This window comes from Mobula hypostoma, chromosome 16, assembly GCF_963921235.1.
Source record: "Mobula hypostoma chromosome 16, sMobHyp1.1, whole genome shotgun sequence".
Classification (NCBI taxonomy): domain Eukaryota; kingdom Metazoa; phylum Chordata; class Chondrichthyes; order Myliobatiformes; family Myliobatidae; genus Mobula; species Mobula hypostoma.
The window spans coordinates 11,151,313-11,176,692 of record NC_086112.1 but is presented as its reverse complement, the minus strand read 5'-3'; the positions used below and the strand labels follow the sequence as shown (position 1 = coordinate 11,176,692).

Below are 25,380 nucleotides of genomic sequence, written 5' to 3'. Positions count from 1 at the left end.
TCTAAAGCATTGTATGAAGGCAGTCCATTATCCGCACTAGAGGTCTCCACTGATTCTGTTCATTTACACTCAATCAAAAGAACATAGCAGATGAATTCAATAATTACTTGGAACTAATGCATGTTTTATAGTGCTGTAATAGTATTGATAATGTTCTAATTTGTTTTGTATTTTATTTAAATACATAATTTGTTACTCAGTTAAATGGTAGTTTGTCTATTTTATAGCTTTTAACTATTTCCATGAAATTTCAACTAATTGGAGCAGCAGTGTAATTGAGCCAAAATGTACTGGTCCCAATGTGTCCCAATTAACCTGAATTCATTGTATGTGAATAATTTATGCTGAAAAACAATTATCCTACGCTTTTGTCTTCCTTCTATTTCAAGGCATGAGGTTACAATCTTGATTGCCCATGCTTGAGGCATGAAATGTCAATAATCGACTAGAAGCTTTCCAGCTCAGCTTAAATCACAATCTTCTGAGCCCAAATCCCTTTTACAATCAGTCAGTGTCTCTTTACAACAAATTACTGCTATTTACTCAGCTGCTGGTTAAGATACTATCAGCCAGTCACATCTGGCTTCACGATACCCTGGACAACACATATCTTCAGGATTCTTCAACTTCTTTAACATTGATATAAGATCATAAGACCATAAGGTGTAGGAGCAGAAGCATGCCATTCGGCCCATCGAGTCTGCTCCGCCATTCAATCATGGTTGATCCAACTCTTCCAGTCATCCCCACTTCCCTGCCTTCTCCCCATACTATTGATGCCCTGAATAATCAAGAAGCTAATTATTTCTGCCTTAAATGTACCCAATGACTTGGCCTCCACAGCCGCTCGTGGCAACAAATTCCACAGATTTCCCACCCTCTGACTGAAGTAATTTCTCTGGAGCTCTGTTCTAAATAGACGTCATTCAATCCGTCTTGTCCTAGACTCCCCTACTATGTGAAAAAACTTTGCCATATCTAATCTGTTCAGGCCTTTTAACATTCGGAATGTTTCTATGAGATTCCACCCCCGCCCCACCCCGGCCTCATTTTCCTGAACTCCAGGGAATACAGCCCAAGAACTGCCAGATGTTCTTCATATGGTAACTCTTTCATTCCTGGAATCATTCTCATAAATCTTCTCTGAACCCTCTCCAATGTCAGTATATCCATTCTAAAATAAGGAGCCCAAAACTGCACACAAATAATTTATATTTAAATTATTTTTCTTTTGTTTAGAATACTATGGGCAGGCCAGATCTGACACTGCAGCTCATTTTCTTTGATGGAGAAGAAGCATTTCAATATTGGTCAGCGCATGACTCACTGTATGGTTCTCGACATTGGGCACAGAAGATGGAGAGGACAGCTCATCCACTTGGTTCAAATGAAACCAACATGCTGCATGCAATTGTAGGTACCATCTAAGTGTAGAAAGTGAACCCAACTGAGAAAACACATGTTAACCATATAATAATTATAGCACAGAAATAGGCCATCTCGGCCCTTCTAGTCCATGCTGAATTCTTGCTCTCACCTAGTCCCACCGACCTGCACTCAGCCCATAACCCTCCATTCCTTTCCTGTCCATATATCTATTCAATTTAACTTTAAACAACAACATCGAACCTGCCTCAACCACCTCTGCTGGAATCTCGTTCCACACAGCTACCACTCTCTGAGTAAAGAAGTTCCCCTTCATGTTACCACTAAACTTTTGTCCTCTAATTCTCAACCCATGTCCTCTTGTTTGAATCTCCCCCATTCTCAATGGAAAAAGCCTATCCATGTCAACTCTATCAATTCCCCTCATAATTTTAAACACCTCTATCTATTTTAAGTCCCCTCTCAACCTTCTACGCTCCAAAGAATAATATGTGACTAATGTTCAAAGGTTTGCAGATCAGGTGAACTATTTGTGGACAGAGTGGACAATGTGAATTCACCTGAGAAATCCATTGAGAATAACGCACACAAAATGCTGGAAAGCAATAAAGCGTTGATGTTTCAAGCCAAGGACCTTCAGCCAGAAATGTCGTCTCCTTATTCCTTTTCATAGATGCTGCTTGACCTGCTGAGTTCCTCCAGCATTTTGGGTGTGTTGCTCTGGATTTCAGGCATCTGCCGAATCTCTTGTGTGTAAAATCTGTTGAGAATTGAGCAGCAGGTGAGATGCAGTAGCAAACTGTCTGATGTTTTGAAAAATTCCAAATATGAATCGTTTTTTTCCTGGACAATATGCAGTACTGTGCAAAAGTCTTAGGCACATTTATATAGCTAGGTTGCCTAAGACTTTTGCACAGTATTGTAATAATTTTAAGTATTGCACTGTATTGCTCCACAAAAAAAAACAAATTTCATGACATATATGGATGATGATAAATCTGATTCTGATTTGAAGATCGATTCCTGGAACTTCCAGTAATTGCCCCCCTCTTCACCATGTTTCCTTCTTTCATCTTATCTCTTCACCTGCCCATCGCCGATTAGATTTCCCCTTCTCCAGTTCTTTATCTCTTTCACCAATCGACTTCCCAGCTCTTTACTTCACCCCTCACCCTCTCCCAGTTTCACCAGGTGATCGGTGAAATCGGGAGGAGGAGGGGTGAAGTATTGAGCTGGGAAGTTGATTGGGGAAAGAGATACAAGGCTGGAGAAGGGGGAATCTAACAGGAGAGGACAGAAGGCTATGGATGAAAGAAAAGGGGGGAGGAGCACCACAGGGAGGTGTTGGGCAGGCAAGGAGATAAGGTGAGAGGGAAAGGGGAAGGAGAATGGTGAAGGAGAGGGGGTTGGGGGGCATTAACGGAAGTGCAAGAAATCAGTGTTCATGCCATCAGGTTGGAGGCTACCCAAACGGAATATAAGGTGTTGTTCCTCCAACCTGAGTGTGGCCCTATCACAACAGTGGAGGAGGCCATGAATTGACATATCAGAATGGGAATGGGAAGTGGAATTAAAATAGGTGGCCACGGGGAGATCCCGTTTCTTCTGGTAGATGGAGTGTAGGTGCTCGGCGAAGCGGTCTCCCAATCTGCGTGAGGTCTCACCGATATACAAGAGGCCACACAAGTACAATATATGACCCCACAGATTCACAGGTGAAGTGTCGCCTCTCCTGAAAGGACTGTTTGGGGCCCTGAACAGTAGCGAGGGAAGAGGTGTAGGGTCAGGTGTAGCACTTGTTCCGCTTGCAAGGGTAAGTGCCAAGGGGGTGATCAGTGGAGAGGGACGAATGGAAAAGAGAATCATGTAGGGAGTGAGCCCTGCAGAAAGCAGAAAGTGGGTGGGGGGGGGTGATGGGAGGGAAAGATGTGCTTGGCTGTGGGATCCCGCTGAAGATGACGGAAGTTCTGGAGAATTATGTGCTGGACATGGAAGCTGGTGGGGTGGTAGGTGAGGACAAGATGAACCCCATCCATGGTAGGGTGGTGGGAAGATGGGCTAAGAGCTGACATGCGTGAAATGGAGGAGATGTGGTTGAGCGCAGCATTGATGGTGGAGGAAGGGAAGCCACTTTCTTTGAAAAAGGAGGACATGTCCTTCATTCTGGAATGAAAAATTTCATGCTAAGAGCAGATGTGGCGGAGACGGAGGAATTGAGAGAAGGGGATGGCGATTTTACAAGTAACTGGATGGGAGAGTTGCTGTATCTCTTTCACTGATCAATTTCCCAGCTCTTTACTTCATCCCTCCTCCTCCCAGTTTCACCTATCACTTTGTGTTTCTCTCTCCCCTCCCCCCAGCTTTGAAATCTGCTCCTCATCTTTTTTCTTCAGTCCTGCTGAAGGGTCTTGGCCCGAAACATCAACTGTACTCTTTTCCATAAATGCTGCCTGGCCTGCTGAGAACAATAACAAACCACTTTATTCTGCATTATCATTATTTTACCTTATTCCACTTCAATGCACCGGATAATGGTTTGATCTGTATGAACAGTATGCAAGATGTCTTTTTAACGTATATGTGACAATAATAAACCAGTACCAATACCAATTGTTGGTGTGCAGAGATCATTTGGAAGTGAAGCAAAAAGTTCAATGTAAATTTATTATCAAAGATTCATTTTCTTGCAGACATTCACAATAGAACAAAGAAATACATAAATGAAAAACTACACACAAGTAGGAATAGAGACAGGCTGGCCCCAATCAACATCAATCGGACTGCAGATAAGAGGGTGAATAGTTTCAAGTTCCTGGGTATACACATCACTGAAGATCTCACTTGGACTGTACACACCGGCTATGTGGCAAAAAAAAACACAACAGTGTTTCTTCCACCTCAGGAGACTGAAGAAGTTTGGCATGAGCTCCAAATCCTCGAACTCTTCCACAGGGGCACCATTGAGAGCATCCTGACTGGCCGTATCACTGCCTTGTACAGGAATGCACCAACTTTGACCGCTGGGCACTGCAGAGAGTGGTACGGATAGCCCAGCACATCTGTGGATGTGAACTTTCCTTCCAGCAGGTGCGTAAAGAAAGCCTGGAAGATCATCAGGGACACCAGTCACCTCAACCGTAAACTGCTGCTGTTTAGCAAATGGTACCACAGCATTAAAGCCAGGACCAACACACTACGGGACAGCTTCTTTCTCCAAGCCATTAGACTGATAAATTTACATGCCTGTACATTGCGACAGTCTTAACACAGCCGTTTTTACTCTCTCACATTTTGGAACGAAAGTAAGATTTAAGTAAATTCAAATTCAAATTGAAATAAACAACCAATGTGTAAAAGAGAAACTGTGCAAATTTGAAAAATAGGGAAATAAGTAAAAGTGAGATCATGAGTCCTTGATAGTGAGTTCGTAGGTTGTGTGAAACTGGACTTACAGACTGAAAAGCAACCAACGTGCAAAAGAGGACAAATTGTGAAATAAGTAAATAAATAGAGAAAGAAAAGTAAATAATTATAGAACTCTGAGAACATGAGCTGCAGAGTCCTTGAAAGTGAGTTTATAGTTTGTAGAAACAATCCAGCTTTGAGGTGAGTGAGGTTATCCATGCTGGTTCAGAAGTTGAAGGGTAATAACTGTTCCTCAACCTGATGGTGTGGGTCCTGAGGCTTCTGTATCTGTTTCCTGATGGAAGCAGTGAGAAGAGAGCAAGGCCTGGATAGATGGGGTCCTTGATGGTGGATACTGCTTTCTTGTGACAGCACCTCCTTATAAGTGTGCTCAATGATGGGGAGGGCTGTGCCCGAGATGCACTGGGCTGGATCCGCCATGTTCTTGTAGACTCCCACTAGAGCCTGAATATAGCTTTAAGATAATTAAGGTCATTTAAAACAGACAGAGTTAGAAATCTCTTCTCAAAGAGGGCAGTGAATCTGTGGAACTTTCTACCCAGTGAGCTGTGGTATCCAGTTCATCTGAAGTACTTAAAGTGGAGGATATGATTTGTTGAAAGATGAGGTGTCATAAAGTCATAGAGCCATAGAGAAGTACAGGCCCTTTGGCTCATCTGGTCTGTGCTGAACAATTTAAACTGCCTACTCCCATCGAACTGCACTGGGACCGTAACCCTCCATACCCCTACCATCCATGTATCTATCCAAGCTGATCTTAAACATTAAAAATGAGCCTGCATGCACCATTTGCACTGGCAGCTCTTTTCACACTCTCCCGACCTACTGTGATGAAGTTTCCCCTCATATTCATGTTAAAATTTTCACCTTTCACCCTTAACCCATGACCTTCAGTTGTAGTCCCACCCAACCTCAGTGGAAAAAGCCTGCTTGCATTTACCCTATCTATACTCCTCATAATTTTGGATATGTCTGTCAAATCTCCTCTCAGAGATCGAGTGTTATAGGCACGTAGAACAGTAGAGCGATTGCAGCTTGAGGTAGATCAACCATGATCATATCAAAATGGAGAGTCAATTTGAAAGACCCAGATGGCTTTCTCCTTTTCCTAATTTCCTGTGCTCCTTTATGAGGAATTAGACTATAAGACCATAAGATATGGAAGCAGAAATAAACCATTCGGCCCATCGAGTCCGCTCTGCCATTCAATCACGGGCTGATCCAATTCTTCCAATCATCCCCACTCCCAGCCTTCACCCCATACCCTTTGATGCCCTGGCTAATCAAGTACCTATCTATCTCTGCCTTAAGTACACCAATGACTTAGCCTCCACAGACATTCATGGCAACAATTTCCATAGATTTACCACCCTCCAACTAAAGTAATTTCTCCACATCTCAGTTCTAAATGGACGTCCTTTAATCCTGAAGTCGTGCCCTCCTGTCCTAGAATCCCCTACCGTGGGAAATAACTTTGCTATATCTAATCTGTTCAGACCTTTTAATATTTGGAATATTTCTATGAGATTCCCCCCTCATTCTCCCGAACTCCAGGGAATACAGCCCAAGAGCTGCCAGACGCTCATCATACAGTAACCCTTTCATTTCTTGTTCTCAGGTCTTGACTAACTGCTTTCTCTTTTCCTTTTGCATGTTAATCAAGATTCAAGATTCAGGTTTACCTGTCACATGTACATTGAAATACACCTAACGATATGCTGGGGGCAGCCCACAAGTGTTGCCACAAATTCCAGCACCTACATAGCATGCCTGCAATGCTCGGCAGGACAACACAGAACACAACAAGCAACACAACGACAACAGCAAAACAAGCTTCTCTTCATCTTGAAAATGCAAGCAGACTTTTTCCATTGAGTTTGGGTTAGACTAGAACTAGAGGTCACAGGTTAAGGGTGAAAGGTGAGATATTTAAGGGGAACCTGAGGGGGAACAATTTCTCTCTGAAGGTGGTGCAAGTGTGGACAGAACTGCTGGCAGAAATGGTGGGTGAGGGTTTGTTTGGAACATTTAAGAGAAGTTTGAATGTGCATGGATGAGAGGGGTATGGAGGGCTATGGTTCAGGTGCAGGTTGATGCAACTACGTAGTATAACAGTTCAGAATGGACTAGGTGGGCCAAAGGGCCTGTTTCTGTGCTGTAGCATTCTATGGCTCTGTCCTATCTTGGCAGATCTCCAGTGCTGCATCAGAAAATCCCTCTCATCTGTATTCAGAGGGGCTTCCTGCAAGCAGTTAATACCTTAGGAGTGAATTGCATCACTGCTTCCAAATACAAAGTCACATGTCTTCATGATTATGCCCTGAAGCGATCATCACCACAACTTGCGCAGAATGCTTTCTGAAATCATTCGAAGGCCCAGTAACATGAATCTTTTGTATGTCCTGCACGGTTTCAAATAATACAGCAACGTGCTTAAATCACACATTGCGATGAAAACATCTGCTCATTAGTGCTATCCGACTTAATACCAATGGAATCTGAACTAGGAAAAGTTAGTCAGAACCAAGAATTATACCATCTGGTGTGGAGATGCCCATGCATGGGGTCAGAATAAAGCTGCAGAGGGATATGAACTCAGATAGTAGCATCAAGGAAATCTTCAAAAGACGATGCCTCAAAAAGATGGCATCCGTCATTAATACAGAACATAGCACAGTGCCGGAGTAGGCTCTTTAGCTCACAATATTGTGCTGAACCACAAAAAGTAAAGTTAAGATAACCCAAAAACTAATCCCTCCTTCCCTCTCAATGTCCATATCCCCCCATCTTCCTCACATTCATGTCCCTATCTAAACATCTCTTAAAAGTCCCTGCCACCATACCAGACAGGCATCCACCACACTCTAAGTAAAAAACTTACCGCTCACATTTCCTTTGAACCGACACCCTCTCACCTTCAATGCATGTCCTCTGGTATTGGGCATTTCTACACTGGGAAAAAGATATTTCCTGACTATATCTATGTCTCTCATAATTTTATAAACCTCTATCAAATCTTCCCTCAGCTTCTGCCGTTCCAAAGAAAACAACCCCATTTTGTCTAGCCTTTCATGAAAATATGTGCCTTTTAAATCAGGCCCAATCCTGACAAACTTCTAGTACACCCTCTTCAAAGCCATAGCAAAGCTATAGTGGGGCGACCAGAAATATATGCATTATTCCAGATGAGGCCTTACCAGAGTTTTATAAAGCTGCAACATAACCTCTTGACTTTTGAACTCAGTGCCTTGACTGATAAAAGCAAGCATTTGATAAGCCTTATTAACCATCCTATTGACCTGTGGAGCCACTTTCATGGAACAATGAACTTGGATCTCGCTGCTCAGCAACACTGTTAAGGGGCTTGCCCTTAACAGTGTCTTCTTGCTTTCGCTCTACCAAGGAGGAAATCCTCACATTTATCTGCCATTTCTCTGCCCACATCTGCAGCCGGTCTATATCATGTTGTTTTCTTTGCCAGTCTGCTACTCTATCCCCAACTCCACCAATCTTGGTATCATCTGCAAACTTACTAACCCACAAATTTATATTTTCATCCAGCTCATTTATATGCACCAGAAACAGCAGAGGTCCTAGCACAGATCCCTGTGGAATACCACTAACTACAGACCTCCACCTCGAGTAAGTTCCTTTGACCACCACTCTTTGTCTTCTATGTGCGAGCCAGTTCTGAATCCAGACATCCAATTTCTTGTCAACCCCATGCATCTTAATCTTCTGGATTAGCCGTCCAAGAGGGACTTTGTCAAACGGCTTACTAAAATCTACATAGACAACATCCACAGTTGTACTTTCATCAATCTCTCCGGTCATCTTTTCAAAGAACTCAATCAAGTTGGTAAGACAGATTGACTCTCCCTAATTGGATCAGGGGTTTCCAAGAGACCTTATATCCTATCCCTAAGAATTTTCTCCAGCAATTGCCCCACAACTGACAAGAGAATCACTGGTCTATAGTTCTCAAGATTTTCCCTTTTTCCCTTCTGAAATAAGGTACATTGGCCACTTGCCAGTCCTCCAGGAACCCGCCTGTCGTTTGAGAGGACATGAAGATACTGGTCAATCTCCTCACTTGCGTCTCTCAATAACATAGGGTAAATCCCATCAGGCCCTGGTGACTTATTCTTTTGGAGACCCAAATTTCCTCCTCCGTGACCTCTAAACACCTTAATAAGTTTATACACTCAACACTGATCTCCTAGTCCTCCATATCCTTTTCCTTGGTAAATACCGAAGCAAAGACTCATCAAGTACCTCACTCACATTCTCTGCATCCACACAAATTTTCTCCTCTTTATCCTTGAATTGTTCTACTCTCTCCCCCTACTTAGCCTCTTGCTCTCGATGTAAGTATAGAATTCCTTGGGATCCATGTCATTCCTACATGTCAAGGACTTTTCATGGCCCCTCCTGGCTTTCTTAATTCCTTTCCTAGTTCTTTTCTGGCTTTTTTATACTCCTTGTGTGCTTCGTTTGATCCTAACTTCTGAAGCTTTACATACTTTTCCTTTTTCTCTTGACTAAATCTATCACCTCTCTGGGCATCCAGAGTTCTTTTATCTTTCCATCCATGTCTTTCCTTCAAAGAGGATCTTTAAGCATCTTCCACATGTCTGATGAGGACTTGCCAAAAAAACACATTCCCAATTAGCTCTTCTTAGTTCCTGCCTAATGCCCTCGTTATTTACCCTACTCCAATTTAGAACTCTCCTGCAAGGACCAGATCTATCATCATCAATAGCTATCATGAAAGATAAGGAGCTGTGGTCACTGTTTCCTAACTGCTCACCCATTGAATGGTCAGTCACCTGGCCAGACTCATTAACCTACACCAGGTCCCGAACAGCCCCTTGTCTCGTTGGACCATCTACATATTGATTTAAGAAACTCTCCTGGATACACATAACAAATTCTGCCCCCTCTAAACCCTTTGCACTAAGAAGGGCCCAGTTTATATCAGGGAAGTTGAAATCCCCCAAGACAGGTTTCCCTCCAGCTCAGGTGCAACCCGTACCTCTTGTACAGTTCCCTCCTTACCCAGTAAAGTTTCCAGTGATCCAAATTTGAAAACTTTTCCCCTGCACAGTCCCCCACAGCCACTCATTCATCTGTGCTATCCTTCCATTCCTACCTGCACTAGCCCCTGGCACCGGGAGTAATCCGGAGATTACAATATTGGAGGTCTTTCTCTTCACCTTCTATCCTAACTCTGTGTACTCACTGTATAGGAACTCTTCCCCTTTTCTGCCTATGTCATTGGACCTTCCTCTTGAGAATATCCTGCAGTACTTCAATACATCCTGCTCCCTAGCACCCAGGAGGCAACACACCATCCTGGAGTCCCTTTTGCAGCCACAGAATCTCCTGCTTGTCCCAGAAGTATCAAATCCCCTATCACTACCACTCTGCCTGCCTTTACCCTTCCCTGCTGAGCCACAGTGCCAGGCTGCTGCTGTGCCTGATGGGTTATCCCTGCCTGGCAGCATACTTGTTGCTAAGGGGAATGGCCATAAAGGAACCCTGCACTGGACCCTTACCTCTCCATCTACTGTCTGAAGCCTGTGGTCTGGGTATGACCACCTCTTCAAAAGTCTCATCTACAACATCTTCAGCCTCCCGGGTACACCCAACTCCAGTTCCAACTCCTTGGCCCAGTCAGTCAGGAGCTGAATTTCCCACAGACATAGTCATCAGGGAAACCGTCAGGTATCCTGAACTCCCATGTCTGACAGGAGGAGCATTCCATCCTGACTATGTTCTACAGAAAAGGTTTACTTCTCCTTAACTGTGCCTCTGCCTGCTCTCACCGAAGATTGTTAAGTCAAAGCCTTCCCACTCTATCACAGTCACATTCCAACAAAGGCTGCACCGCTTGCCTGCCCTCCTTTTATTTGCTGCTGAGTTTTAGGCCTCTGACGCTGACACTAACTGCGTTTGCGCGGCCGAAAAAGACCGCCATCATCCAAAGGTGCTCTTTTTTACCTCTCTCTCTCCCAACCTTTGATAGAGCTCTGACACCGACACTTACCGCACCTGAGCTGTCAATAGGAGATCGAATTTACCCAAAGTCGCTTCTTTTGTATTCTCACTCCGACCTTTGGTAGGCCTCTGACGCTGACACTTACTGTTCCCGCGCAGCCGAGAAAGACCACCCTTGCCTGAAGCTGTACATTTTTCCCTCTCTCTCTCCTGAACTTTGGTAGATCTCTGACCCCCCACCACCTAGGACATACCCTCTTCTCTCCAGGAGCTTGAGCACACAAACACAATGTATCTGGAATAGCTTCTTCCCCTCAGCCATCAGATTTCTAAATGGACCATGGTTCCACGAATATAACCTCTCCTTTTGCACTACTTATTTATAGAGTTGTTGACTTATGGAAAGACAGAGCGTGGAAACTGGCCCTTCAGCATATCAGCTCCACAGCAACTATCAAACACCCATTTAGGCCAATCCAATTTAACCTCCCCTCATTCCTATCAACTTCACTCCCAGATTCTAAAAACTAGGGTCCATTTGGAATGACTGATTAACCATTTACAGTATTTTTATATATTAATTATTGTGGCATATATCAGTGATAAGTCAGCATTGGGTGGCACAGTGGTGTAGTAGTTAGCACAGCGATTTACAGTACTGACAACCCAGGTTCAATTCCCGCTGCTGCCTGTAAGGATTCCGTACGTTCTCCCGGTGCTCCAGTTTCCTCTCACAGTCCAAAGCTGTACCATTTGGTAGGTTAATTGGTCATTGTAAATTGTCCCATAATTAGGCTCGGATTAAAGGAAGGGATTGATGGGCAGTGGCTCAAAGGGCTGGAAGGGCCTACTCCTCCTTATATCTCAATAAATAAACAAATCCATAAATAATAAACCTGATTCTGATTCTGAATTATCCACAGGAAGATCAGAAAAATAAAGACAGCAATGATAGAGACAGGAGAAGTGAATGTACTTGGTTAATGTCTGAAAATAAGGAAATTGATTTGCTCGACTCAAAGTTAACTATGTTATTTAAAATACATTAGCTCCTCAGTATATCATCCTTTACACACTCTGCAGGATAATCCATGATCGATTGTCACAACTTCATATCACTACACCAGAGGCAGAATTGTTTTGTTGATTAAAGAGCATTATAAGTAAGGGTAGTTAGGGATTGATTTTAAGTTAAAATTGAAGTAGGATCCATGCCCTTACAGTGCACACCATCACCTTCAAAAGGTGGTTCTTGGTTAAAGTTAGGAAACCATGAGATCAAAAGAGGACAATAATTTGCAGAAACGCAGCTTTAAGTACATTAAACATTTTAGCCCAAGGGTGAGATTCTTTGAATAGTGATGCTGAGGTACCTCCAAGGATGTGCTGGAGCACATTATCAGTGATGTAACCCAGGGTCATCGGGTGTTTCGATCTTTCAACATCAGACACCCTCGCCCAGGCGACCCAGCCAGGGTAGATCAGGCCCTGGCTTGTGTCCCAGTAGCATTGGTCCACGGGTCACACCTCTTGATCCATCGCCATCTGGAGACTCGCTCAGCAGCCTCACTGGCGGTCCTCATGGCTCTTGTCTTTGCAGTCCCTGTAATGCCAAGGAGGGAGTAGGTTCTACCCAGTGAGCAGCCTACACCCCGTCTCTACAGGCTCACAATCTACCCTCTAGACCCATCTCTGATGCTGCTCTACCAGCTCCTGGTATTTGGCTTTCTTATGCTCAAATGCCTCCTCAATCCGGTCCTCCCAAGGAACTGTCAGTTTCACCGTGACCACCTGCTTCGAGGTTTCTGACAGAATGACCATGCCAGGCCTCAGTGATGATGATGCAATGAAGTCAGGGAACTTTAACTGCTTGCCAAGATCGACTTTCAGTCTGATGACATAGGGGATAACTCCACATTCAGGCCAGGTTCGGAAAAATCAAAAGTCAGGAAGAGACTGTAAATTATGCATCAGTTTAGCCTGGTATGATCTGGTAACAATGTGCTTTCCCTTATTTTGTGTCAATTTTTTAAATCCTGTTGACATAGAATTATTATGTTCTTTTAATAAAATTATTGTAAATCTTGATTTATTTTGAATTATTTGAAAAGCCAGCTGAAAGATCAAAGTTCAATTCTCACTGCTGTCTGTAAGGTACTTGTCCATCCCCCAGCCCCTGACATGTTTCAGACCTCCTCTCTCCAACCCAATCCTCCTCTCCCCAACCCTCCCCTCCCCTCTCCACCCCTCTCCTCTCCTCCCCTTTCACCCCACTCCTCCCATTTCCCTCCCAAACTTACCATACTCCACCTCACACCAATCCTCCACTCCCCACCCCTCTCCTTCCCGGCTGTCCATCTGCACAACCCAGAAAGACTGAGTCACCCAGGATTGTGCTTGTTGGAATTCAGAATGAGAGGGGACCTCAGGCAAATTGATAAAATGATGAAATGAATAGAAGCAGGAAAGTTGGTAAAGTCAAGTTCTTCATCAGAAGAGTGTTGAGGGGTCTTGATATGAAGTATTGACTCAGCGAGGTAGCACAATGTTCTACAGTGCCAGTGGTCAGTGATCCATGGTCCACTGTCCTGTCCTATTAGATTTCTTCCTCTTCATCCCTTCACTTCTTCCACCTATCACCTCCCACCCACCCTCACATCATCAGCTCACCTCTACCCATCCTCCTCCTCGCCTGGTCTCGCAATCACCTACAGTATCCCACACAAAATGCTGGAGGACCTCAGCAAGTCAGGAAGTATCTACGGAGGAGAATAAACAATCAATGTGTTGGGCCGAGACATTCAGTTGGACTCACTTAACACTTGTGAATTATACTCGTCCCCTTTCTTATTCTGGCTTCCTTTCCAATCTTGATGAAGGGTCTCATCCTGAAATGTCAGCTGTTCATTTCCCTCCACAGATGCTGCCTGATTTACTGAGTTCCTCCAGAATTTTCAAAGTTCAAAGTAAATTTATCATCAAAGTACATAGATGTCATCATATAGGACCCTGGGATCCATTTTCTTGTAGACACTCACTGTAGATACAAAGAAATTTCTTCGCAGATCATCGCCTTGTCACCTTGGGGAGGCTTGTCAGTTCCTGAGATCCCGAGAGTGAAACGATCTGGAGCTTACAGTAGCTCCTGGTAGGTAGGGTCAACCATGGCGGTAAGTTCAAGGGGGAGAATCCAGACAAAGAGTGATCCAACCAAGACCTCAGTGGTGGAGTTGGCCAAAGATAATGACACATCACAATGGCAGACGGAGAAAGTCTGAAGCAGTGAAGTGTATGCACTCGTCTTCCATTCCACGCCACTGGACCCTGACCCCGATCTGCCGTAGTCCGTGTGGTGGCTGCCCGGCATCATGCTCTCTACGTTAAACAAAGTCATGCACAGGCCTTCTGCATTAAGAGAATGACCCATCAAAAGAGCTTAATGCTCATCTCAAGTGATCACAATTCTACTACTACATAGAAACACAACAGAATGAGTGAAAACTGACACAAAAACATCAACAGACAAACAACCAACAAGGAAAGGATGACAAATTTTGCAAATAGAAAAAGACAAGCATAATAATAAATAAAAAAGTAGCAAGTAACATGGAGAGCATGAGCTGTAGAGACCTTGAAAGTGAGTCTTTCAAGGAATTGGTTCGGTGTTGAAGTGAGGGAAGTTAACCACGCTGGCTCAGGAGCCTGGTGGTTGAGTGGTTAGTATGACACTATTACAGCTCGGGACGCTGGAGTTTGATTCTGACATCATCTGTAAGGAGTTAATACGTCTTCCCCATGGAAAGTGTGGGTTTCCTCCGAGTGCTCTGGTTTCCTCCTACAGTCCAAAGACGTACCAGTTAGTAGGTTAATTGGGCATTGTAAATTGTCACATAAGGCTAGGGTTAATTGTTGGATTGCTGGCTGTGCAGTTCGAAGGGCCGGAAGGGCCTAAATAATAAATAACTGTTTCTGAACCTGGTGTGGGACCTTAGGCTCCTGTTCATCCTGCCCAATGGCATCAGTGAGAAGAGGCATGGCCTGGATAGTGGGGAACCTTGATGGAGGATGCTGCTTTTGAAAGCTTTGTGCAACATGTACCATCACTCTGATCTTGGCAATTTACATGTAAAACGTTTTGTCTGCATGGGAGGGGACATCCTCACTGTGCAGTGAGCACTGTGTACTGTGAATCCTCTGAATATACTTCGGTCTTTATATACTTTTCAATCAGCTGATTGGACATCATTTCAGAAACTGATTTGTGATGTGGGGAGGAAATCTCATCGCTGATTAGCTGTGTGGTGAACTTCGTGCCTTGTGGTCTGGAGTTTTGCCTGCATCGGCTCGTAAATAGGATTGAAGTCTATGTGTTTGTTTATCAAATTGTTCACAGAAAACCACACAATTAGTAGTGCACTGACAATGTCTCCTCAAATGGAGACAAAATGTTTGCAAGTAAATTGCCAAGATCGGAGAACATCTCAACCCAACCATCAACCATCTGATCTACACATCTTCCGAGCACACAAAGAAACATCAAACCCACTTTCATTCAGCTCAAAATGCTCTGCTAATGAAGCCAGTGCTGTTTTCTCTTGCAAAGCTTTTCAAAGAATTAGAAAGTCTGGTTTATGTAATGAAGTAAATAGACAGGTGCAAAGGTCATAAAAACAAGGTGAATGCATTCTTATTGTTTGTGCTTGACATGAAGGATGTGTTACCAAGCGTCAGACGCTTTATGCAATGACATTTATCTAACTGCGGCAGCAACTCACTAAATCTAAATACATAAACAAGCTATTTACCATTTATTTTCCTCTGGTGGAGATAACTGGAATATATTTCATATTCACTTTATCTGACAGGTATGAAAGATTTGTTGTATCAGAACAACACTTGTTTGCTCCTTGCAAGTCACTTGACTTCTGTCGCTCACATTAACTGGCTGGTTGGGATTCGTCTGTCTCGAAGGACAATGGGTGATGATCACTGTCATCACAAGCCTGGGTGGAAGGTATGGAGATCCTCAGATGCCCAGTTGGCAAGGTCCTCCTCTCGGCCTCACCAGTGTAGTCCAAAGGAAAGCTTATGAATCAATACGTTTGGCACCAGCTTGGCTGCAGGAGCTGCCAGAAGAGTGTTCCATGACGTTTAGCCGGCTTAGGGGCTCCTCTCTGGATTTTCCATCTGGATTTACTCCCATAGACTTTGCCTCTCCAGAGGCTGTCCACAAGTCAGTGGGGCTATCTACCCATAACTGGGGGTCTGGTTCATGAACACCAGGGTGTGTCCACACACCGGAGGGCCTGTGTGCTACGTGTGCAGGGGCCAGGCCTCCTCCCCGCCCTCTGTAGTTCAGCCCGAGCCAGAAAGGAGTTCCTTTTCTGTGTGCCGTCAGTGAGGAGGCACTACATGAGGCTTGCTGTGGAGAGGCTGTGTACTGGCAGGGAGAGACTTATACATCCAGCTCTCCTTTTTGCAAGACTGCTAGCCAGCAGTGAAGGCTGAAAGTGAGAGTGACAAGCAACACCCACTACACCACCACACAGACACACTGCAACCATCTTGACACCTCTTTAACTAAGAGGGATAATTCACTAGTCATGATGGAATGGTGGAGTAGACTCGATGGGCTGAATGGCTCCTATGCCTTACAATCTCATGGCTTATTGATTATTTATTTAGTTAGAGCTCAGATACAACACAGAACAGGCCCTTCCTGGCCAACAAGCCTCACTGTCCTGCAGTCCACTTATTTGGCCCAAGCCTAATCAAAGTTCAAAGTTCATTTATTATCAAAGTGGTATACATTATAGAACCTTGAGATTCATCTTCTAACAGGCAGCTACAAAACAAAGAAACCCAAAATAACCCAACAGAAAACCGTCAAACACCCCAATGTGCAGCGAAAATAACATAGCGTTCTGAACTGAAGTCCACAAAGAGAATCCAAGTCCCATAGTTCAGTGCAGAGCTGAGAAAACATCATGGAGCAGCAAGATGAATTATTCCATTCCTCACCTCAGGGTCTGACAACGTGACCTTTTCAATCTGGCCTGGCTTCTAAATCGTCATCCAAACATCAGGTTCAGTAGCTTCGATATGTTCTGGGGCCTCAATTCAGCCTGTACACAACCTTTCCAATTCGGCCTTGGGTCTTCCTCGCTCTTGGCAACAGGCCTGCTGCCTCGCCTTGCCTTGGTTCTGCCACATCGAAGTGCCTCCAAGCATGAAGGGAAGTTGCAGACTGTTGCTTGCGATGATTGTTTGCCAGAGAAAGAGTGATTAATAAAGTATTTTGTTGTTTTGGTTGTTTCATCAGCCAGAAGCCAGAAGTCGCTGAGATTCACCAGTGCCTTCCATTGCAGGACAATTTTTAATGACCACTTAACCTACTAACTGGAGTGTCTTTGGAATGTGTGGAGGAAACTGGAGCACTTGGAGGAAGCCCACACGCGGTTCACTAGGAGGAATGTACAAGTTTCTTACAGAATGACGGCAAAATTGAGGTCCGAACTCCGATGCCCCGGGCAGTAATAGCGTCACGCTAACCATTACACTACGTTAGTGTCTGAACCTATCTTGTTTTTAAACTGATGTTCTCATAGCTTTTGTTTTGTAAATTGGTTAACTAGGTAAACTGAGATACTTTATTTTCCTTAACTGGCAGAAATAGCTTTGTATGTTGATTCTACAAACGTTTCTATTTTCTGTAGCAGGTACGAGATGTTACATGTTTGATTAAAATTATCTTAATTGATCTGCAGCTGTGTTTTTCTCAGTCAAAGGAATCACATGAAAAGTTTAAAGAGAAATCCCACAAATACAGAAACCTTTGTTGGTTTGCCCGGTCTTCATTGAAAACTCCAGTCAATAATGCCCCCAGAAATGGTCTGCAAGGGAAGATACCTTAATTGCTAATTCCAGAAAATACTTGGTTTAAATTGGATGGATGGCTTTATTTACATGATAATATGTTTGTCAACTGGTTAGACCCTTGTTGACAAAATAAATGGTGATAGATCTTCAGCTGCTGCGGGGAAATTCCTGCCAAACGGGGCTGGTGGTTTTCTTTTAACTTTTCTTAAAACATTGAGTTTAATTGAATTTTACTTTATTTCTTTATTTAGAGATGCAGAATGGGACAGGCTCTTCCAGTCCAATGAGCCATGTAACTAGCAACCCCTAAATTAACCCTAGCCTAATCACGGGACAACTTAAATTGATCAATTAACTTACTAACCGGTATGTCTTTAGACTGTGGGAGGAAACCCTTGCATTCTACAGAGGGGATGTCCAAACGCCTCACAGAGGACACTGGGGTTGAACTCTGAACACCAGTGCCCTGAACTGTAATTGCATTGCACCAGCTGCTATGCTGCCATGGTGCACCAGGTTGTGTATGCTGGTGCTGGAAATAAAAGTATGAATTGTAAAACTCATTTACAATCACTGAGGGTCGTCGAATCATAAAGATTAGTTTCAGTTGTGCATCAAAACATCGAAACAGCCAGTGAGATGTGTTGTTTGCTTCGATGACAACACAGTCGAAGGATGTGTTGGGGCAGCCTGAGAGAGTTGCCATACTGCGGATGCCAACATCACATGTCCGCATTTTACTTGCCCTAACCCATATGTCTCTGGAAAGTTCAAAGTTCAAAGTTAATTTATTATCAAAGTGCATATATTCTCCATATACAACCCCGAGTTTCATTTTCTTGCATGCATAGTCAATAAATCCATAGAATAATAACCAGGGCAGAATCAATGAAAGACTGCACCAACTTGGGCATTCAACTGATGTGCATAAGACAACAAACTATGCAAATACATTAAGAAAGAAATCATAATAAAAAAATAAATAAACAATAAACATTGAGAACATGAGATAAAGAGCCTTTGAAGGTGAGTCCATAGGTTGTGGGAACATTTCAATGATGTGGCAAGTGAAATTATCCCCTATGGTTTAAGAGCCTGATGGTTGAGGGGTAATAACTGCTCCTGAACCTGGTGGTGTGAGTCCTGAGGTTCCTCTACCTTCTTCCTGGGAGGAAACCAGAGAAAACCCATGCAGTCATAGGGAGATCGTACAAACTCCTTGGAGTCAGCGAGGAGTCACAGTTTGAGGATAAAGGGGAAGCCTTTTAGGACCGAGATGAGGAAAAACTTCTTCACACAGAGAGTGGTGAATCTGTGGAATTCTCTGCCACAGGAAACAGTTGAGGCCAGTTCATTGGCTATATTTAAGGGGAGTTAGATATGGCCCTTATGACTAAAGGGATCACGGGGTATGGAGAGAAGGCAGGTACAGGGTTCTGAGTTGGATGATCAGCCATGATCATACTGAATGTCAGTGTGGGCTCAAAGGGCCAAATGGCCTACTCCTGCACCTATTTTCTATGTTTCTATGTTTCTATAGGAATTAAACCACAGGTGCTATGATGCAGTAGGCTCAATACTCCGCCATCACCCCACTCGTACCATTTGAAGTTTGAATACTGAAGCTGTAAATCAAAGTATTGATTATAAAACTCATTTACAATATGTTAGAGTCATACTTAGAGCACTACAGCATAGGAGCAGGTCCTTCAGTCCTTCTGGTGTGCTTCTGTCTAGTCCCATCTACCTGCCACCGGACCACAGCCCTTCATACCCTTCTCATGCGGGTACCCATGAAATCGTCTCTTAAATATTGCAACTGAACTCACATCCACTACTTCTGCTGGCTTTTACTTAAGTCAATAGAAACAGAAAATGCTGACAGTGCAAGCAGGTCATCCGAATGGGCATTCTCCCGCATCCTTTAACACCCTCGCCCTTCATAGTTCATAGTTCATTGTTCAAGTTTAATTGTCATTCGACCATACATGAATACTCATTAGGACAGCCAAACGAAACAGCGTTTTTCTGGGACAAGGTGCAAATCACGGTACCAACAGTCATTCACAGCACAAGACACATAGAGCATCTATAATATATCAGTAAAATACAGTCACGCAAAAAAAAAGCAGTCCAAGACTATACTCTGAAAAAAACTAAATAACTATAAACTAAACTATCATTTATTTCCAGCAGTTTTGAAAATCGTAACGGTCTCAAGACCAATAATATTGGGATGTCTTGTCTATTCTAATTAAAACCATTACTCCAAAACAGACAACAATGCGAAATTGATTCAATGCAGATGGACTTTGGCAGAAAAGTTTAAAGGTTGAACTTGAAGGAAGGATATGGGTTAATGTCAGGATTCTTAGCAGTGAGAAAGAATAGGGGAACGTTGGGGGTCCACATCCATAGATCCCTCAAAGTTGCCGCTCAAGTTGATAGGGTTATTAAGAAAGCATATATTGTGTTGACCTTAATTAGTCGGGAGATTGAGTTCAAGAGTCACAAGGTAATGTTGTAGCTTGATAAAACTCTGGTTAGACCACTCCTGGTGTTCTGTTCTGGTCGCTTCATTATAGAAAGGATGTGGAAGCTTTAGAGAGGATGCAGAGGAGATTTGCCAGGATGCTGCCTGGACTGGAGAGCATGTTTATGAGGATAGGTTGAGAGAAACAGGGCCTTTCTCTTTGGAGTGAGAGTGGATGAGAAGTGAAACCATAAGAGTCATTGATAGAGTGGACAGCTGTCACCTTTTTTGTGGAGTGGTAAAATAGGGAATCGTTTCAAGGCACTTGGGAGAAAGTATGGGGATGTCAGAGATAGGTTTTTTTACACAGAGAGTGGTGGGTTTGTGGAAAGTGCTGGCAGGGGTGAAAGTAGAGGTAGATACATCAAGGACATTTAAGAGACTCTTAGATAGGTAGATGGATGAAAGCAAAATGGAGGATTATGTTGGAGGGAAAGGTTAGATTGATCTTGGAACAGGTTAAAAGATTGGTGCAACACCATGAGTTGAAGGGGCAGTACTATGATATTCTATATTCTATGCTCTTTGTTAACAGTTTACCCAGTTGTGATATTCAGCAGTGTATGATTCCCTTTGCTTCAATCCCCTTTATAATGTTTGTGTTTACATAGTAATTGATGACTTTATATTGGCATTTCACCAAGAAACATTTGAAAGTCCATATGCACATTAATCTAGACATCATCTTGACGGGCACAAAGTAAACTTTGAGAGCAAGGTGCTTCACAACAAGCCTGTTCTGTGAGACCGGGACAGAGACTGGAGGTTGGATGCCTAATGTCTGTGAGTCTGTAAGTCCAAGGCCAAGGACTAGATGTTGGAAGTCTGAAGGTGGCCTGTCCTGGCGTTAGAGGCCTGCACTGATGTACGTGAGAGGATGGGGAAGGGGATTGCTTAGCTGTTGTCATCTTGTTTTGTTTTGTTGTTGTTGTGTTGTTCCTGTTGTGTTTGTGTTGCTCTGCCAAGTATTGTGGGATTGATATGTTGGAGACAGAATTTGTGGCGACACTTGCAGGCTGTCCCCAGCACATGCTTGGACTGTGTTGGTTGTTAACACAAATGGCACATTTTACTGTACGTTTCAACGTGCACGGGATAAATAAATGATGCTAACCTGATCATCTTGTTGTGTATTTACTATTTCAATAATATTTGAGTAATCTTGTATATATTGTATATTGGTTGTTTAAGCATTCATGTTCATTTAAATAATTCATTTTGGGTTATATGTATAAAAACTTCAATTGCATAAGTCAACATGCTTCCACGTGATACATACATGCCTCGCTTAAAGTAAACTCGAAGTTAACTCATATTTCAGACTCCTGTGTCTTCATTTGAATTAGTTTTATATTTTGAAGTTATAAAACATAAATCTCATCCAATATTCACTTCTCATACAGAAAATAAAACAAAATTTGTTGAGTCAGTATTTTAATAGAGATTTAAGGACAGTGAGATGTGGTAGTGTAATGGGTTAACGTAGATTCTGCAGTATCGATCTGGAGACGTGAGTTCATATCCTTTAATGAAAGCAGGGAATTTAAACTAAAGTAATTAAAAAAATCTGAAATTAAAAGCTGATATTAATAACGATCACCATAAAACTACCAGATTGCTGTGAAAACCCATCTGGTCCGCGGACGTCCTCTAGGGGAGGCAGGCTGTCATGTTAAGCTGATGTGACAGCAGAACAATGGAAGTGGCTGCCTTTACTAGGTGGCAAAACGGCCTTGCAAGCCGCATGTGCACGGCCATCAAATCTGACCGAGACAATGAGTGCAAATCTGGAAGCTGCATAGTCATGAGGCACGGGAGCAGAATTAGGCCAATTGGCTCATTGAGTTTGCTCCACCATTCCATCACAGCTGATTTATTATCCCTCTCAGCCCCCATTCTCTGTAAGAGCATAAGACACGGTAGCAGATTTAGGCCATTAATCTCATCATTTGCTCCGCCACTCAATTATGGTGGATTTATTATCTTTCTCAACCCCATTCTCCTCCCTTCTCTCTTAACCTTTGACACCTCTACCAAATAAGAACCTATAAACGTCTGCTTTAAATATACCCAATGACTTAGACTCCACAGTCAGCTGTGGCAATAAAATTTCACAGGTTCATCACCTCTGGCTCAAGAAATTCCTCTTCATCTCTGTTCTAAATGGATGTCCCTCTATTCCGAGGCTGTTCTCTCTGGTCCTAGAAGCTCCCACTATCCACTCCATCTGGGCATTCCAACCCAATATTTGGTAGATTTCCATTAGAACATAAGGCCTAGGAGCAGAATTAAACCATTTGCCTCATTAAGTCTGCTCCACCGTTCCATCATGGCCAATTCATTATCCTTCTTAACACCATTCCCCAGGCTTCTCCACCTTTGATGCCGTTATTAAACAAGAACTTATCAACCTCTGCTTTAAATATACCCAATGATATGGCCTCCCCAGCTATCTGTGTAAATAAGTTCCACAGATTCGTCACTTTCCTGTTAAAGTAATTGCTTCTCAGTTCTTTTCTAAAACAACGTCCTTGTTTTCAGAAGTTGTGCCGTCTGGTTCAAGACTCCGCATTATTGGAAACATCATCCCCTCCTGTAGCGCTCCAGAAGACGTGAGACAGCTCACTGTTGGCTTGAAGCCAAATGAATTCGATTAAAAGGAATTTGAAATAAATTGTGGTGAACTATCACCACAAACAATGAAAAGACAAGTGAGGACAAAGTGAATCTGAGAGATGTGCCCTGCTGGTTAGAGTGAACAATTCCGAGGGCAGAAGATGGGATAGAGGGTTCCCATGCCCGTCCAGCTAACCTAGGTGCGAGGGTGGATCGTTTTAAACACCGTGCGGATTTGGTGAGGTCGAGAACGGCCTTTTCAGCAGTGAAACCCAGGTCAAAAGTGAGTAGTTGGGCGGTGTGTACTAGGCCTGGAGCGATTTTCCACGATGGCGCCCGGGTCCAAACACTGTTTGGGCAATCTAAACGCTGGCCCAGACGGACCAGAAAGGCAGGGTGTCGAGAGTCAGGCCAAGTTGGATCGCTCTGGGTTCCGAGCCGATTCGGTTTCTCCGGCAGGGGAATCCAGGCTCAGAACGATTCGTCGCAGGGGGTGGGGGGGGGGGTGGGTCGGGTCCTAGTGCAAGGTTTGAGCAACTTAATTGCCAGCCCAGATAGTCTGGGGACTCTTCTCGCCACGGCACTAAGGCTGTGAGGCTGCCCCCACCTGCTGTGCTTCATGTCTGCAAACTTTGCGGTGATTATCCCCGCTAGAATTCTGAGGCTTTGGGCCTACCCCGAGCTGCTCCAGGGACTTGGATCTAAGGAGTCATTTTGGTTTGGTATGCTGTTGTTGTTGCTCGCATGATTTATTTTGTTACTTTTCTCTTTCTCTGTGGGCACTGCGGGTTGGTCTGATTTTTTTTCCGTTGCATTCTTTCGGGTTCTTTACTTTGAGACTGCCTGTAAGCAAACAAATCTCAAGGTATATAATTTATACATTCTTTGATAATAAATGTGCTTTGAATCTTTAACTCTGTCTCAGCCTTTAAATATTCAGTAGGCTTCAATGAGATACCCCCTCAGTCTCTCAAACTCCAGCAAGTACAGGCACAGAGCAATCAAACACTCCTCATACATTAACCCTTTCAGTTCTGAGATCATTGCTGTAAGCCTCCTCTGGGCCCTTTCCAATGGCAGCACATCATTTCTTAGATATGAGGATATTAGGGCGCTACGGTAGCCCAGTGGTCAGTGCAATGCTTTTGGAGCTCAGGGTGTTCCGGAATTTGAAGTTCAATTTCAGCATCATTCTGCAAGAATTTTGTACATCCTCCCCATGGAATGCATACATCTTCCCCAGGTGCTCCAGTTCTTCCCACAGTCCAAATATGTTCCTGGTAGGTTAATTGGTCATTGTAAATTGTCCTGTGATTAGGTTAGGATTGTTCGGGTTTATTGAGGGTTGCTAAGCAGTGTGGATTGAAGGGCCAATAGGGCCTACTGTGCACTGTATCACGGGGTCCAAAGCTGTTCACAATACTCCAAGTACAGTCTGACCAAAGCCTTATAAAGGTTTGGCATTACATCCTTGCTTTTATATCCTCGAAAACAAATGCTAGTATTTCAAGCGAGAGAAAATCTGCAGATGCTGGAAATCCGAGCAACACACACAAAATGCCGGAGGAACTCAGCAGCTGGGCAGCATCTGTGGAAAAAAGGACAGTCGACATTTCAGGCCGAGACCATTTGGCAGGATTGCACTTGTCACTGACTCAACCTGCATGTTAACCTTTAGGGTATCCTGCATGGAACCTCCCAAGTCCCTTTGCACATGTTACTTTTGAACTTCTCCCTGTTTAGAAAGTTTCAAGGCTGCAGATCAAGAAAATATTTAAATATTTAAATTCCCCATTTGTTGTGCTTGAGTGGAGAAAGGAGGGACAAGAAAGGCGTTTTTGATTAAAACTGAGAGGAACAGAGGACCATTATTCTATCAGTTATTCTTCCTGTCTTTATTCTAATTAGAAATTAATTTACTCAGCAGTATGACTCTGTGTATTACATAGAGCTGCCTCAGGAAGACAACAATCATCATTAAAGATCCACGCCATCTGGAGCATTCCATCTTCTTGCAGCTAATATTGGGCAGAAGATGCAGAAGCCTGAAGTCCCACACCACCAGGTTTAAAAACAGCTACTTCCCTTCAGCCATTTGGTTCTGCATCCAATAGGCAAAGCTCTAATCACTACACTTTAGCAACTCCTCTCAGAGTCCTTCTTCTTCAGACCTTTACCTTTCCCACTTATCGCCTCCCAGCTTCTCACTTCATCCTCTTCCATCCCTCGCCTGGCTTTACCCAACACTAGCCAGCTTGTACTCTTCCTCTCTGCCCCCATCTTCTTATTCTGGCCTCTTCTCCCTTCCTTTCCAGTTCTGATGAAAGGTCTCAGCCCAAAACATCGACTGTTTATTCGCCTCCATGGACGCTGCCTGACCTGCTGAGTTCCTCCAGCATCTTGTGTCTGTTGCTTTGGGTTTCCAGCACCTGCAGTATCTCGCGTTCTCCTGGCATCTTGTGTGTGTAACTTAGCAACACTACGATCACTTTGTGCTAAAATGGAGTTAGTTTTTGTTCTAATTTGTTTTCTTGCAGAGA

General features: G+C 43.6%; 1 pseudogene; it reads right to left on the bottom strand.

Annotated features, from left to right (window-relative positions):
- LOC134357621 (Y-box-binding protein 1-like) overlaps nucleotides 1-14,179 on the bottom strand; it is a 30,062-nt pseudogene extending 15,883 nt beyond the window's left edge.
- Nucleotides 14,180-25,380: the final 11,201 nt, after the last annotated feature.